Source organism: Megascapheus bottae, chromosome 12, assembly GCF_031878675.1.
Source record: "Megascapheus bottae isolate mThoBot1 chromosome 12, mThoBot2.hap1, whole genome shotgun sequence".
In the NCBI taxonomy this organism is placed as follows: domain Eukaryota; kingdom Metazoa; phylum Chordata; class Mammalia; order Rodentia; family Geomyidae; genus Megascapheus; species Megascapheus bottae.
Genome location: NC_143520.1, coordinates 47,448,377 through 47,465,185, shown reverse-complemented (window position 1 = coordinate 47,465,185; position 16,809 = coordinate 47,448,377).

Sequence of the window (16,809 nt, the reverse complement as noted above, 5' to 3'; positions counted from 1 at the left end):
AGGATATTTGCTTTGCTCATTTCATTCTGGATTAGTGTATGTGGCTGTCTTGTTGGGTGGTTGGTTTAAATCCGTGGGCTCTTTTGTTCTTTCTCATAGTTAACATAGACACATTGGTCTGGATCTTCTCTCCTTATTTGCTATACACAGTTAATTGTTTAAAATCCTTTCTATAGTCCTTGCTCCTCCATAGATCTGCACTCTCAGAGCACTGCATTTTGCATCAGTCCTTGATGATGGGATGAGAATGGAAGCTAAAGGGCATCTAAGTGCAGCCCAGGTCTGGATTTTGTGTTCCTTCTGAGAACTTCCTTCTATCCTGAGCCAGGGCTTGTCCACTTAGCCAAGCAAGCCCCATTCTGTGGGATCAGTTAGTCCCTAGCCCTGCATCTAGCCCAGTGCTCTGGATTATGGCAAGCTTCAGTGGTATTTCCTGTTCTTTCCTGACTCTCCTTCCTCTGCTGCTATTATTAGTGCCTTCCCCCCACTCCCTCCTTTCGATTACTGGGGCTTGAACTCAGGGCCTAGACCGTCCCTTAGCTGTTTTGCTCAAGGCTGGCACTCTGTCAATTGAACCACACACCCTCTTTTCCTGCCTGGGTTGGCTTTGAACCCTCCATCCTCAGACCTCATTCTTCTAGGTAGCTAGGATTACAGGTGGGAGCCACTGGCACCTGGCTTCTCTATGGGTTTTTTTTTCTTTTCTTTTTTGGTCAGTTTTCCCAGAAATGCTTTAATTGAGTGTTTGTTCCTCGTCTTTAAGGATCATACAACATTAGAGATTTCTCCTGACTTTTAAACTGCCCTGGCCTGTTGTTAAGCATGGATACACAGCAGGAGGGCTGGGATGATGCTGATTATGTATCTTACACCATCTTCTTTCTTGCCTTTGTCTGATTGGTTGCTATTGGTCAGCTAGAGCTAGAGTCTTTGTTTGGAGCTGAGTATAAATCCAAGTGAGCAAAGGTAATCTTCCCAGGAAATGACAGAAGAGATAAATAGTAAACAATTATAATAAAAATATTGGTGAACGCTCAACTTGAATTTAGCTGTTTATTGTTATTTCAAATCTTCTAAGTTAGTTGGTTTGCCATTTCAGATTAGGAACTATAGTTTAATTAATTTTCATACTCTCATCTTTATAAAATATATTTTAACGGGAAGCACATGTTTGCATAATTTTTAATCTTTCTATCTCTCAATTGCTAGAAGGTAGATCTAATCATTTATCAAATTAAAGTCAGATGCCACCTTGTGGAAGATACCCAAATTGTAACCTTCAAGGATAGAATTCCATGCTTTCATCAGAAAAAATGATATTGCTGCATCCATAAGGAAATGGAAAGACTGGGGGAGAATAAAACTACCAGGTGAAGTAATCCAGGTCCAAAGAAACACAGGCTGCATAGTTTCCCTCACTTGTTATAATGAGAAAATATCTATAAGTCTACAAGTAAAACCAATGGACAGACAGCACTCTAAGCATTTGCACAGTGAGAACAAAGGAGGATATTCTTAGGAGAGGATCACAAGGGTTCAGTAGCTATGTGCATATGATCATATAAAATAATGCTTATCAAAATGAACTCCAAGAAATGGAAATATGAGGTTTAATTGTACTGTTTGCACTTCTTTCTTTCTTTCCTTCCTTCCTTCCTTCTTTCCTTCCTTCTTTCTCTTTTCTTTTGGCTTATTTCCTTTCGTCACTGTTTTTGATTTCTTTACTCCTTGTCTTACATGTAAGTTTATCTGATTTGGGGAGAGGAAAGGGAAGCAAAGAAATGGTGGGACAAAGGATGAACCAATCCACCAGTGAAACTCACTAGTCACTATATTGAAAATGAACTATACAACTGGGGGGAGGGTGGAGAGGGATGAGGACCAGAAAGGGGAAAACTGGGAGAAAATAAGGGAGGGAATAACACTGTTCAATACTGTCATATGTAACTATAACCCCTCTGTATATTACTTTTACCAATTTTTTTTAAAGTTTTTATGAAAAAAGGATAGCTCTCAACCTTGATGGCACAGATCTGGTCATTAGATAAGCTTCTAAGAGTATTGTGACCTAATGTCACCACTGTCATAAATTCTGTTTTAACAGGTTGAGCTATGGCCTGGGCAATGGTCTTTTTGGAAGTCTTTCAGGTGATTCCAAAGTCCTGCATACCTAATTCGTATTTCTTTTCTTTTCTTTTCTTTTCTTTTATTTCCTTCTCTACTACAGTCCCGCCCTGCCTCATCCTCTCAAACCATCCCAAAATCCTGGATGATTTTCTAACCAGGTCCACCTAAAATAGTAAAAACTGTTATTTCCCCCAAGTTCTGAATTTTAAAAAGTTATGTCTACCTAAGATAATTGCACTTCAAATCATAGTACCCTGGCTGGGAAAATGGTTTAGTGGTGGAGTGCTTGCCTAGCATGCATGAAGCCCTAGGTTTGATTTCTCAGTACTACACAAACAGTAAAGGCTGGAATTAGTGCTATAATTCAAATGGTAGAGTGCTACCTTTGAGCAAAAAATGCTCAAGGACCGTGCCCAGGCCATAAGTTCAAGCCACAGGACTGGCCAGAACAAAATGACAGCATCCAACAAAATCCTAAGGTTTTCCCTAGATGAGTAGTCTCTAGTGTTGATTCTAGAGAGTTGAGAAGATGCCATTATCTGGAGAGGGTCCTTACACCTACAGCTCGACCTAAGCGCAATGTCTTCTTAGGTTCATTCTTGGCAAAAGAATTTCCATCGGAGTGTCACAATGCAATGAGTCCATTTAGAGGCTTATAGGGAAAAGAAAATATAAAACATATTTTTCCTAGCCAGATACCAGTGGCTCATGCTTGAAATCTTAGCAACTCAGTTGGCTGAGATTGGACAGTCATGGTCCAGAGCCAGCTTAGGCAGAAAAGTCCATGAAATGATTATCTTAAATTAACCAGTCTAGGGCTAGAAGTGGAGGTGTGGCTCAAGTGGTAGAGTGCTAACCTTGAGTGAAAAATCTAAGGGACAGCACCCATGTCTTGTGTTCAAGCCCCATCACACACACACACACACACACACACACACACACACACACACACACACACACACACACACACACAGAGACAGACATACACAGAGGTGTTATTTCCTACCAACTTTTAAAAGTATTTACAGCACCTTTGTTCCAGAGCATGTATTAGCACTGTAATAAAATGGTTTAAAAGCTAAGAAATGGGGCTTTAGCTCCTTCCTTCATAAGGGTCCACCTTTACTTACATGCCTCCTGGTTTTGTCTTTCAGCACAAAGCAATACTTTCAGTGGGAGTTCTGAGGGAAGCCTTCCTAAGTCTTTTTTTCTTCTCTGTACTTCAGCCTTGCCTACTTACAGACCATTTCCATTAAATCTTGGTTAGTGTTTTCCTAAGCCCCCCAAAATCACATAAGCATTGCTTTACACCCCAAAAGACATGAATGCAAGCACTTCTATTTTGAGAAAAATGCTTGCTTCATTTTGTGTCATCACTGGGCATTGGCTAAGTGGGACCTGAGAAAGGGAAACTGTAATACACTATGGTGTACCTCTGTTTTCCCAAAGAGCTACCATGTATTTGTGAATGAGGAACAGCTGGAGGTGGGAGCCTACCAGCTATTTCTCTCTTCCTAGCTTCTTGCATCATTATCTATGTCATGGATAAAACAGAATGGAGTAGCATTGGTTTAGGACCACTGTTAATCAGATCTCAGTCTCAGCTGAATTCCGTGTGTGTGTGTGTGTGTACTTGGGTTCAAACATAGGACTTTATTCTCTTTCTTAGCTTCCTCTGCTCTACCATATCTTCATGATAAGCCATGAATTACAATGAAGGTTTTCCATACTTTTGCCTCTTTTGCTAGCTAATTTGAGATAAGATGCTCACAGATTTATTTGCATAGGCTGATTTTGAATATCATATATCTAATCTCAGCCTCCTACATTGCTGGGATTATTGGCATGAGACACTAGGGTCCATTTTTTCATCCTAAGCTTTGGACTAGGCTGCAGGGCACCCTTCTTTCTCTTTAATACCCCAATGTCAGTTGTCATTTTAAGTACCATTAATATCTGTGGCCTCTGTACACCCCCTTGCCCTAAATCACTCAGGAACTAAGGCAATTGCTTTCTTACAAGACATTCTCTTCTGCTGGCACCAGTCATGCTTTCTATGAAGTGATGCCACTTCTAATCCACTGTCAGGTGTTCAGCTATATATACAGCTAACATTCTTGAAACCACGGAGCACATTTTCAGCATTGCTTAAATCTGTATTTTTTTCCAGAATGTGATCCTAATTAGCCTCAACTAAATGTACTTCTCTTTGTTCTCAATTCACTGGATTTTATTTTCTGCTGATGCCTGGAAGAGTTTGCTCATGCCTGCTCTTTCTCATTCATTTTTCTCAGAATTGCTTCTCAGGACTGAAATGTAGAGGGGCCTGTACAAACAATGACACACAATGATCTACCTTCCAAACATACCTTTTTTTCTTCCTTCACTCCTGCCTTCCCTCTCCCTTGACATAAATAGAAATGCTAGGTTCCCCCAAAAGACAATCTTAGAGATTAATATAGCCAGAGCCCCAAAGGAATGAGGACAACTTCATTGGAAGGGAATTTGAGGAGAAGTGAGAAGGCTGCTGGCTTTTCTTACACTTCTGAGTTGAAATAAATATTTTATGTTGAATTGTTCATGTGAATGATTCTAGCCTTTTCCAAGTTGCATCACCCAATGGTATCATTACAAATTGCTCAGTGAACAGAAAGATTAAAAAAAGACCAAGAATACCAGAACAAGATGCTTGAGAAAATATGAAATTACTTTGGTTTAAAGAGAGGTGTTAACTTTAGACAGTGCTTGCCTGAGATGTGAAGGTTAAGTCTTCCTTCTGATCACTTCCCCAGGGCTCTATATAAAGCTGGAGAAAAAAATGGGATAGGTCTTACTCCTCAGCCTTAATCTCTGCCTGAGATCATTGCTCTTTGAAGGTCCCAAAGTTCAAGACGTCTTTCCAGAATTTTGAGAGAAGCACCTGGTCTCATTGAAGTCTCCTTCACAAGAGTTCCTCACTTAATGAAGAACTCATTTGATTCCCTTGTGGAATCAAAGCTGAATGGCTCTGAGGCTAATCCAGAGATTGCTTTTAAGTCATTAATAACAAGGAAAATACTAATAATGTTAGCATAGGGATAAAAAGAAAAAAAAGCTGTGCTCTTAGCTTAAATCTTATCTATCATTTGACGTCTTCTGGTTCCATAACTGATAAAGATGGTTTTACTGGCTCAGTAATATCATCAGCTTTTTATTCCAAATACAAATGTGAAGCTGTGTTAGGTGAGCACTGGTGGCTCATGCCTATAATCCCAGCTCCTCAGGAAGCTGAGACCTGAGGACAGCAGTGTAAATCCAGCACAGGCAGAAAGGTCCATGAGACTAGTACCATTTATCAGTAAAAATCCAGAAAAGAATCTGTGATTCAAGTGATAGAGTGCCAGCCTTAAGAGAATAAAACGAAGGGAGAGCGTGAGGCCTTGAGTTCAAGTCTCGTACTGGCAAAAAAGTATGGAGAGAATGGGAATAACTGATTCTGATTCTTGTATGGGGGTATTAAGATCTTTCGAACATTGTCTGGGGTCCTTGGAAGTCAAGAATTTAAGAGACTAAGGAGAAGCACACAGCCTGGAGCACAACGTCAAAGTAGAGGGACTGAGTCCCATACAAATGTAGAACGCCCATTAGTCCATTACCTTCAGTGCTGAATGGAATGATTAAATTAAGTTAGTTAACACATGCATTATCCCATATAGAAACATACCGATGTTCTTCACTCTGTATGATGAGATACCTCATAGTACTGTGGTAACGTTGGTAAGGTAAAGATACTTTTAACACACCTCGTTTCTCTACTTAGTATTACAGCTCACCTTGCCTACTTGAAATGTGCTTGCAGCACTTCACTTATGCATTGCTTATCGCATGTAGAAAACCTGTTTTTTGTTTGCCTTTGTGAAATGGGGAGTACTGCAGGTCACTACTATTGTATAGCACAGGCACAGTGTCACTTTTCCAATACTAGCCTGAAAATTAAAACCCAGATTCAAAAACTGAAGTATGATTTTTTTCTCTGAATTCCTATCACTTTCACACCAACCTAAAGTCAAAACTGTAAGTTGATCCTCAATAAGTCAGGGACATTCTCCACTTATAGTGTGTGTGTGTGTGTGTGTGTGTGTGGTGTGGTGTGTTTGTACATGGGTGTGGAGTGTGTAGGAGGGTGTTTAGAACACCAACATCTCGCCCCTAACAATTTGAAAGCATGTTCTATTTTTAAGGTACAGGTAGTCACTATGATATTTAACAGACCTCTTGAACTTACTCCTCTTTTCTCACTAAAATGTCATTTTCTTTGACCAACATTGCTCCAAACTTCCTACCTCAGCCTTTGTCAACTATTATTCTCTTCTGCTCTTGCAAGTTAGACTCACATGCAGATAGATAGATATATTGTATGCCATATATCATATCCTATATATAACATTGCTTATTAAAATAATAAAGAAAAACTATTTTCATGAAGAAAGATAAATGATTGCTTTGGGGAAACCACAAGGTATATAGCCTAGAAGACTTGGTCTAGTGGAAGGCTAACTGAAAGCTCAATATCCCACCTAATCAACCTAATCAGCATACACCTTGTGAGGTTCAGATTGGCATGGGCTGCCTGCTGAGCCCTTAACTGGAGTCCTTAATTTGAAACATCTACCTATGTCCTCTGTTTGTGTCTTAGATTTTCTTATAACATGGCAGCAGGATGCCTAGAGAAAGAATCAGGCTTTGTTAATCAGACTTGTGTCACTGTGGCAGACATCTGCTATAGTCAGTTTAAGGAAAGAATTATTTATTTTGACTCATGGCTGCAGAGATTTCTATCCATTGTGATGGAGAGGGTATGGCAAAGACCAAATCATGTCATGGTAGCTGTAAAGCACACACACACACACACACACACACACACACACACACACACACAGAGGTGTGGGGGGGAGATAGCACCTGCATTAGCCAGCTTTATCCTTTCTTTCCACCTGGGCCCCCAGCCTCTACGATATGTAAGATGCAGGCACCCAGTTCATAGCAGCTTTTCCTCCATTGGTTAACTCTCTTTAGAAACTTGATCACACACACCCCCATAGCATACCTTATTAATCTCTCTGAGACTTTTCAATACAACCATGTTGGCATTCCAAATTTAATAGCACATAGAAAAACTATAATGCCTTACTTTAGAAATAATACAGAATTCCATCTACCATATTGAACTCATTGAGGCACTTACTTTGTCCAGCCTGAAGGAAAAGCAACACAAACCTCCTCTTCTAAAAGATTAGTATCAACTGGTAGTATTGAAGAAAATCACATGAGTGGAATATCCATTAGACATTTTTGCACAAATGAAGTTCCACCGTGATATAATTATGTGACACAATTAAGGACCTGTAGTTGGTATGGCTGTGCCAAATGTCATGACGGTTCATGACCATAACAGATGTTCCCATGGATACATGTATAGGCAGTCAGTCTTCCTCAGACAATCTGAGAAGGTAGGCACTTCATGGCCTTCATGTTCTTTTGGCTCCCTTGTCCACTGAGCTCCTGGCTAGAGCTTTGGAAGAAGAATTATATAGCCCTTTCACTGAACAAGCTCAGAAGAATAAGCTCTAGGTAAGGAGCCAAACATGTTTGCTTCCTGCCTTGGTGTTTTTCAGGGAGACATCCCTAATTTTGTTTCCAGCTGTTTCTGTGTTTCTATGCTCCCTATCACCTTTGGACTCAGATGCAGTATGAATTATTCATTGGAACTGGGGCAGGTGCACCCATTTCCTCCCAAGACTCCAGGGGCCAGCATAGGAAATTAATTCACAACGTCTGGAGCTAAAGTCACTTGCAATTTCCATACCAAGGAAGACTAAACTAAAGATACAGGACTTGAGAAAGCTCAAAGGTGTTGAGAAAAATCATCAGCAATTCTTCATTGCCTCTGCAGAGACAAACACTGGGCACTGATTCTCAAATTCATGTTTCTGTTAGCTGTCAAGAAAGGCTTCTCAGTGGGCTTACAAAGCCCCAAAATAGTAGCTGGGGAGTGTCATGGAAGCTCTCCCTGGAAAGTTTCAGACAATGGCTCAGTACTGCCTAGACACAGGAGAAGTGCCTGCTGACTTCCCAAGATCCTTCAACCTGGCTCCCCTGAATTAAGGTTCTGATCCAGATGTGAAGTACGGTTTGGGATATCCCTAGTGTTATATGGAGCCGAAGGACAGATCTTGTTTTTTTTTTAAGGATTTTATTCTTTTAAAAAATGCTATTATAGGCCGGGAGTTTGGCCTAGTGGTAGAGTGCTTGTCTAGCATGCACGAAGACCCGGGTTCGATTTCTCAGTACCACATATGTAGCAAAAAGCTGGAAGTGGTGCTGTGGTTCAAGTGGTAGAGCCCTAGCCTTGAGAAAATCCAGGGATAGTGCTCAGGCCCTGAGCCCAAGCCCAGGACTGGCAAAAAAAAATGCTATTATAAAGATGATGTACAAAAGGGCTGCAGTTACATAGTCAGGGTCATTTTCTTTTGGACAATGTCACTCATCCCTTCCCTGCTTTCTCCCAGTTTTTCTCTTTGGTCCCCACCCACAAGTTGTGTAGTTCATTTTCCACATGGCATCTGGTGAGTAGCACTGCTGCATTTGTTTACCCTTTGTCCCTCCATTTCTGTACCCCTCCACTCTTCAAAGACAAATAAATCAACAAGCAAGACAAAAAGAAAACAAAAACAGCAACAAAGAAAAAACTTCTTGATTCCATTTCTGAGAATACATTTCAATAAATATTATTTTATATAATCAGATGCACATAGACATCCTGCCTTTGTGTTCCTCTCCTAAGAGTGTCCTCCTTTGGTCTCACTGTGTGTCAGTGCCTGGAATCTTGTACAGTTTGCCATGCCTACCTATATGAGAGAAAACATGCTTCATTTATGTCTCTGAGCAATGCTTGCCTCATAAACATGGTTGGTTCTAGGTCCACTCATTTCTGAAGGGTAGATCTTAAAGCTGTTCTGGATTTCCAATAGGTGGTGATATACCACCATGTTCACTGTCATCTTCAGCATTTGATACACTTTGTTGTGTGTTTGTGTGTGTGTGTGTGTGTGTGTGTGTGTGTGTGTGTGTGTGTACTGATACTGGTTCTTAAACTCCAGGTTTTATGCTCCTGCTCAGGTTTTTGGTTCACAACTGATTTCTTACCATTTGAGGTACACCTATAACTTCTGGCAGTGGGGTGGTGGGTTGTTGGATACTGGTTAGATGGAGTTAAGAATATGTGCAAGAAGTAATGTATCGGGCGGGGAGTTTGGCCTAGTAGTAGAGTGCTTGCCTAGCATGCACGAATACCCAGGTTCGATTCCTCGGTATCATATGCATAGAAAAAAGCCGGAAGTGGTGCTGAGGCTCAAGTGGTAGAGCTCTAGCCTTGAGAAAGTCCAAGGACAGTGCTCAGGCCCTGAGCCCAAGCCCAAGACTGGCAAAAAAAAAAAAAAAAAAAGAAGTAATGTATCTACTACCTGACGAATGTAACTGTCACCCCTCTACACATTATCCGGACAATAAGAAAAAAGAATATCTTAGGGCTGGGAGTTTGGCCTAGTGGTAGAGTGCTTGGCTAGTAAGCACGAAGACCAGGTTTGATTCCTTGGTACCACATACATAGAAAAAAGCCGGAAGTGGTGCTGTGGCTCAAGTGTTTGTGCTCTAGCCTTGAGAAAGACCAAGGACAGTGCTCAGGCCCTGAGTTCAAGCCCCAGGACTGGCAAAAAAAAAAAGAATTAAAAAAAAACTTAAAAAAGAATACTTTGGATGTGTCTGTCTGGGCTGGCTTCAAATCTCAGTTCTCAGATCTCAGTCTCCTGAGTAGCTAGGATTATAGGCCTAAGCCATTAATGCCTCATTTAATATGTGGTGTGATGATATTAGCATTTAACTCACAACCTTGCACTTACCAAGCAGGGACTCTACCACTTGAACCACTCACCAAGCCAACCCTCACACTATTTCCTGGCTAGTTTTCTCCTACTATAAATTTTAGATTATCCACAAGCAGTGTCAATACACTAAACATACTTTCAAACAGGGGAGATTGTACTTGAATGCAAAAATAAAATAACTGTAGACTTGGCCAGAAGAAGACTTTTTTAAATTAAAGAATTTATTAACATTGATTTTAACATCATATTTCAAATGACATGTTTAACAAACAACTGTTCAAGAAGGGAATCTCTATATACAATCACTGGCACTACTTAGAACATAATCAAAATTAGGCCAAGGGTTTGTATATGAAGGATACATGTTAATTTATAAAATAAAACATTATGTCTATAGAATCATAGGTTTTTATGTCTATGTAGCTGTGTTTATATTTCCAATACCATGTCCATAGCATTGGGTATGCAAATATTGAGTTGTCGCTCTTGTACTCTTTGGATTTAGTAGCCACATATTAAGGATACCATGCACCTTTTGTTCCTTTGGTCTTGACTTGTCTCACTCAACATGATTCACTCTAGATTCATCCACTTCCCTGCAAATGCCATTATTTTATCTTGGCTGTTGGCTATGTAGAATTTCATTGTACATATATACCACATTTTCTGTATCCATTCATCTGCAGTAGGGCATCTGGATTGTTTCCATTGCCTGGCTCTTGTGAATAGTGCAGAGATAAACATAGCTGAGCAGGTGTCCTGATCATATCTTGGGTTATGATGTTCAGGGTTGATGCCCAGAAGTGGTATGGCGGGATCGTAGGGAAGGTTAATTTTCAGTTCTTTAAGAAACCTCCACACTGCTTTCCAGAGTGGCTGAACTAGTTTACATTCCCACCAGCAGGGTAGTAGGGTTCCTTTTTCTCCACAACCCCGCCAGCAACTGTCATTGTCCAAGTTCAAAATCTTGGCCATTCTTGTTGGGGTAAGGTGGTATCTTAGGGTTGTTTTTAATTTGCATTTCCTTTATGACCATGGATGATGAATGCTTTTCTGCCATTTTAATCTCTTCTTCTGATTAGTCTCTATTTCCCTTGCCAGTTTAGTGAATGATTTGTTGGGTTTGCGGGGGTGGGGGAAAGGGGGGAGAAGAAGACTTTTTATGGTCTCTGAGTTCTCTTGATGTTCTTAGAGTGAAGAGATGACAGCTGAATGGTGATTTCTGTGTATTTGTGTCATATACTGGATTGGGTTATCCTCACTAAAAATTAACATAACCAACACAATCTCCCTGAGAAGGCAAGAGGGATGCCCAAAGGGCAGGGAGGGTATTTATTAGCCACAATAATATCAAGTGGCTCCTACACAGAGGAAATTATTTTAGAAACTGAAAACCTGAATTTAGCCATAGTTCCTTCTAGAAATGTCACCTTCATGTTGTCTTTGACTTCAAGGAAAGGCAGGTTTTCCATGACTCAAAAACCATTGTTTTGGGGGAAGCCATGGAAACAGAAGGTTTACAAGGTGCTAAATTGTCTTCCCAGAATTACCTTGATATGGAAGCTCATTTTCACTTTTTTTCCTCTTTTGTATCCATTTTTGTTATTTCAGTAATTGCTCTATCTGGACTCCTGGGACAGTGAAACACCTGGCTGAATTGATACTTTTCACACACGTCAACTTGAAAAGAGCCTTATGTCATAAAATATATCTACCATGATTCTTTTACTTATTGCTATTTTATTGAGGAACTGTTTGGCCTTAGCAACCCCCACTGATTGATACATGTGAGCTACAAAGAAGGCATGTAACTACAATTCTAAGTGGTTATGGTTATTTATGCCATGAAATTCAGCAAAGGCGTCTGCTGCTAGAAACATGTGACTTTCAAAATATCCAGAAAATAAATATGGAAATGTCAAGGATTGATTTTCTTTCAAGGGTCTATATTCGGGATCATCCCAAAGATGATAGCAGATTATTAATGATTGCTGTGATCCTGATTATTAATACATTGTTATAGCACATTGAAATTGGACCAGTTAACACAGTTAGATTTTTCAGTTAAAAATAATGAGGTGTTACTGTTAAAATCCTTTTTAGGCAACAGAGAATACTTTTCAGTTTAATCCACACAATCAACTCTTGTTTTAAATAAATGATTGAATGTAGGCTTTTCCATACTTAAAGACATCCCCCGGGAATAAAGGATCTCATTTGACACCAACATTCATATCCATATTCTTTGTTGCTCTACTACACCAATTGTTGCTTTTTGTATTGTCAGAGCCTTTCGAGAGGTGAGAAATACACACCCTCTGCTTCTGAAGGCATCTCTAGAACACCACGTAAGCTTTTCTTGGTAACTCTGGGCTGTTATTAAGACCTTCAAGTTATGCAAAGCCCCAAAGGTGAATATTTAAGGTTTATGAGAATGTGTGAGGAGATCTATCTCGACAACAATTCAAGTTAGGCAGTGTTTTTCTTTTTAGCAGCTTTGCTGCCTTCTTTCCCATTTTCCTCTGCCCACTTCTATCTTGGGAAAATACATCACCACACATGATATGATTAGGTGTAAAGTAAGAGCTAATGGATTCAAGTGTAAGCAGTCAGTTCTCCTGCATGAGCATAAGTCAGCCACTCAAGACATTTTCTTTTCTCCTGGGTTTCCAGCTGCATTTCAGATCACTGGTTGCAGGAAAACTAACTTTGGGTTAACAATATTTCACTGTAATCATTATGATGTCTGCCATGTCAATTACAAGAATCCTTCTTATATCTTGTTAAATATTCAGGGGACTTAAATAAATATTGGTTTATAAAAATCCAATGGCCCTGCTACCTGGTCAGGTCATTTGAAAAGTAGCTCATTGTAAATACACCTGGTATAGATGGTTTTATGATATGTTATATTAACTTCTTGTCCCTTTTGTGCAATGATTGATTAGGGGGATACAGCAAGTATTCATTGACCACCTACTCAGTGTCTTATATTGTGCTTGGACATGCAAATGTGGTATTAGACAAAACCTTGTCTTCCTGTCTTCTTGTAGTTTTGATTCTCTCAGCTTTTTCTATTTAGATTGCAATTTACAAGTATTTGCAAGATTCTGCTGCAATTATATAATAGGTGACCACTGGCAAACCTTTAAGAAGCAGGCAGGTCAAGTCTCCATCTTCCCATCTCATGAATATTTCCATCTGGCAGGACCTAGGTAGAACTGGGTGGAGTCCCTTAGTGAACTTTGTCAGAGGAGACAAAAGGGTCGAGTATGTCCAGGTGAGTGCACAGGCATCACCATGCTTAGGGGTCTGTACGTAGTGACATGGAGGCCCCTAGGCTGGACTGGATGCAGACACCCTGCTTTGGGGCATCCCCCCTGTTTCTCCCATGGATGTCCTCTTCTGTCTGACTTCTCATCTCTGAACACAGTAGGTTTCTTCTGTGTGTGGAGCTGAATTTCCTTCTCAGCTATAAAGAGTTGCATGCAGAGAGGATGCAGGAGTGTCAGTTCCCATGTGCTTGTATGGTCTTCACACAAGATCACAGTGGTGACACATCTGCCTACAAGAAAGGACATGCTCATCTCAAACAGGACATCACGTCTTTGCAGAAACTCACTAGAACAGCATTTAGAGCAGGACATGAATCATACACATTACTTGTCGGGATTATTTCCTCAGTGTTTAGAAGTCCACTTGCATGGTACAGAGCATGGAAAAGCTGCAGGTGGGCCTGGCTATGCCCACATGGCACTGTACTATCACCTAAGCTCAGTGGCACTAGAAAGGAATCCCCCTGGTAGGTGAAGAGAGCATCACCCCCTTCCTTCAGGATGTCCCCAGGTCTCACAGACTAGGGGGAAGCCAAGGACACACAGAAACTACACTTCCTTATTTGCTTTTGACCCCTGCTTCCCTCCCCTGCCCAGAACATTTCACCCCCATCTTGCAAGCATATATAACTGAATGATCTTTTACCTCAAGGACTCCTTATAACCTCAATTCTCAATGGGTTCAACTTTGTTACCTGTCCAGAGGGCAGCGGGGATTGAAATCTCAATGAGAAAGAGTTGCAAAGGTGCCTTGTGCTGTTCTTCATTACATGGATGTTTCCCTTTGCTGAGCCAGGCTCAGGCAGACCCAGTTTGCCTCTCAGTTTTGCACTAATTGCTCTGAATTTAAGTTTCCTTACCTAGGAAATGTGAGAATATCTGCTAACTACCCCCTGTGTTACACCCCACACACACACACAGCTGTAGGGAGGATGCAATTCTTATAATGCATGAGCTGACTCCCTAAAACAGCTTTCCAGGACACAGTCAGTGTTCATGAAAGGAAAACCAAAGATTTCAGATCTTTGGTTTTACCCAAAGACCATACTAAGATCAATTTTTGCAGCACAGGAGGTATCTAAAAGGATAGTTTAATTAGGGCATCACACTTTTTTAATGACGGGTAGTCACCTCTTATAATCCCTCATTCACCCCACCAATTTTTTTTTCTGGAAACATGCAATCATGAGTTAGCTTAATATAAAAGCAGTAACCTCAGTTGTTTTCCTTCAATAATCTAGAAGAGGAGTCTGATTTTATCACCATGTGAAAGTGAAGGAATTGTGGTGGGTAACATCCATAAGAACCTAAACAGGCTGGTCATGGAATGGTCCCCAGTTAATCACTTTCCTTCACCTGACACCTGCTGCCTAAGATGATCTGATATTTCTTTTGGATACATGCATGCACGCAGACACACCCCAGCAAACTCTGCAATTAAACAAAACATAAGAATTATTAAAATCCTCTGTTGTATAAGAAGTTTTATAAAGGTAACTGGTTCAACAGTTCTGATGATGAAATTAACTTTACAATGAGAGCAGGTGTGTGTGTGTGTGTGTGTGTGTGTGTGTGTGTGAGAGAGAGAGAGAGAGAGAGAGAGAGAGAGAGAGAGAGAGAGAGAGAGAGAGATCTTTGCTTACTAACTGAGAATCTGGTGGCAAACTGCTATGAATGGTAGACACCGTTCATGATAGCCTCATAACACAGTCCTCAGGGAAGAACACCCAGGAGAGACAGCTGACTGGCTGAAAGGTGAACAGAGAACAGAAAGTAATCACTTTATGTTTCTTCAATACAATTTTGGATTTAATTTTTGGGTCTGAAATCAGAGCTTGGTAAGGATACCTGGTAAAGAGCAGAGCTCTTGAACAAGTGTCTGGAGGATGCTAGGGTGAGACTGTAATACAGACTTTCCAAAGCTCATTTCCTCAGCTATCATTTGGATCTTATTGGCTCCAATTTGTTTAAAAGGAGGAGGAGTGGAAACACCCAATACCATCTGCTTCATTGTTTTGTGGGAAAAATATATGCAGTTAAAGGGGAGGGGGAAGCATTGAAGATTTGGGTGCTCCCCCACAACTATTTGACCTGAATATATTAAATATTGTAATGTTTTGTTACATGTCCCAGGGCAAAAAAAGGGAAAAAAAAGTCAGGCTATCACTTATTAGCTTTCTGTTCCTGGGTCCTTCCACAGTTGATTCGATAGTGCCAAAGATAGAGGGGGAAATCCAAAGGTAAAGGTTACACTCTGTTTTATTATGTTTACAGGATTTAAAGGGTAAGTCAGGAAGTGCTTACATAACATCAAGTGAAAGTGGTGGATTAGTAACCAGAGCGGGACTTAAAAGCAGCCTTAATCCTCCGAATCTCCAGGGGTGAAAGGTCAACCTCTAACACCAGGTTGTGTAAAGAATGGAGAAAGCAGAAGCTTCTGTTTCATCGTGGCCCTGCTAATCCACTGAGGAAATGAGTGGCTGGGGGTGTGGGGAGAGAAGAAAGCCCCCTCCAAGAAGAGCCACCTGTGAGTTCAGCCAAGGAGGACGTAATTAAATTCAGAAGCCCCCAGTGTGGAGCGGGGTACAGAGTCCCAGCCTTTGAGGAGTCAACCATGCCCCACCCTGGGCAAAACCTAAGTATGGATCACTGCTTTTGAAAAATGGTCCTGTAGATCAATGACAGTCTCTCTGTCTCTGTCTCTGTCTCTGTCTCTGTCTATGACTCTCTCTCTCTCTCTCTCTCTCTCTCTCTCTCTCTCTCTTTCTCTCTCTGTGTGTGTCTCTCTGTCTCTCTGTCTCTCTCTCTCTCTCTCTGTCTCTCTCTCTCTCTCTCTCTCTCTCTCTCACACACACACACACACACACACACACACACACACACACACACACACACACACACTGTCTAATCAACAATCTGAAAGCAATTAGCTGATTTACTCAGAGTCAGATTTCAAGAATTTGGATTCTCCTCACCTACAAATTCTCCTTTGCTATCTTGCTTACTCTCTCTTTTTCATTAAAAAAAATCAGGAGGGAGAGCAATGGGAAATGATCTGTTTACGCATGAATTTAAGATTTAAAGAGATCTTCAAAAATTATAATCAATCTCCAAAGATTTTAAATGCTTTTGGAATGGTTGCCTGTAATAGCGGTGATTATCTAACTCTCTGACCTTCTGACTGTCCACCTCTGCATCTAGCTCCTTGTCTGCTATGTACTGATTGGTTGTGTGCATAAGACATACTATAACACAACCATCCTGGTGGCAGCCGGGATGGCACAGTGACAGATCAGTGTGTATGAAGAAGCCCAAGCCCAGGGACAGGAGATCCATGATGAGAGACCTGTCTCTTGGCAGCCATTGTTGGTCCCAAAGAGCAGAATCAACTTTCAGATCCCCAGCCTCTGCCATTGCCCAAAGAA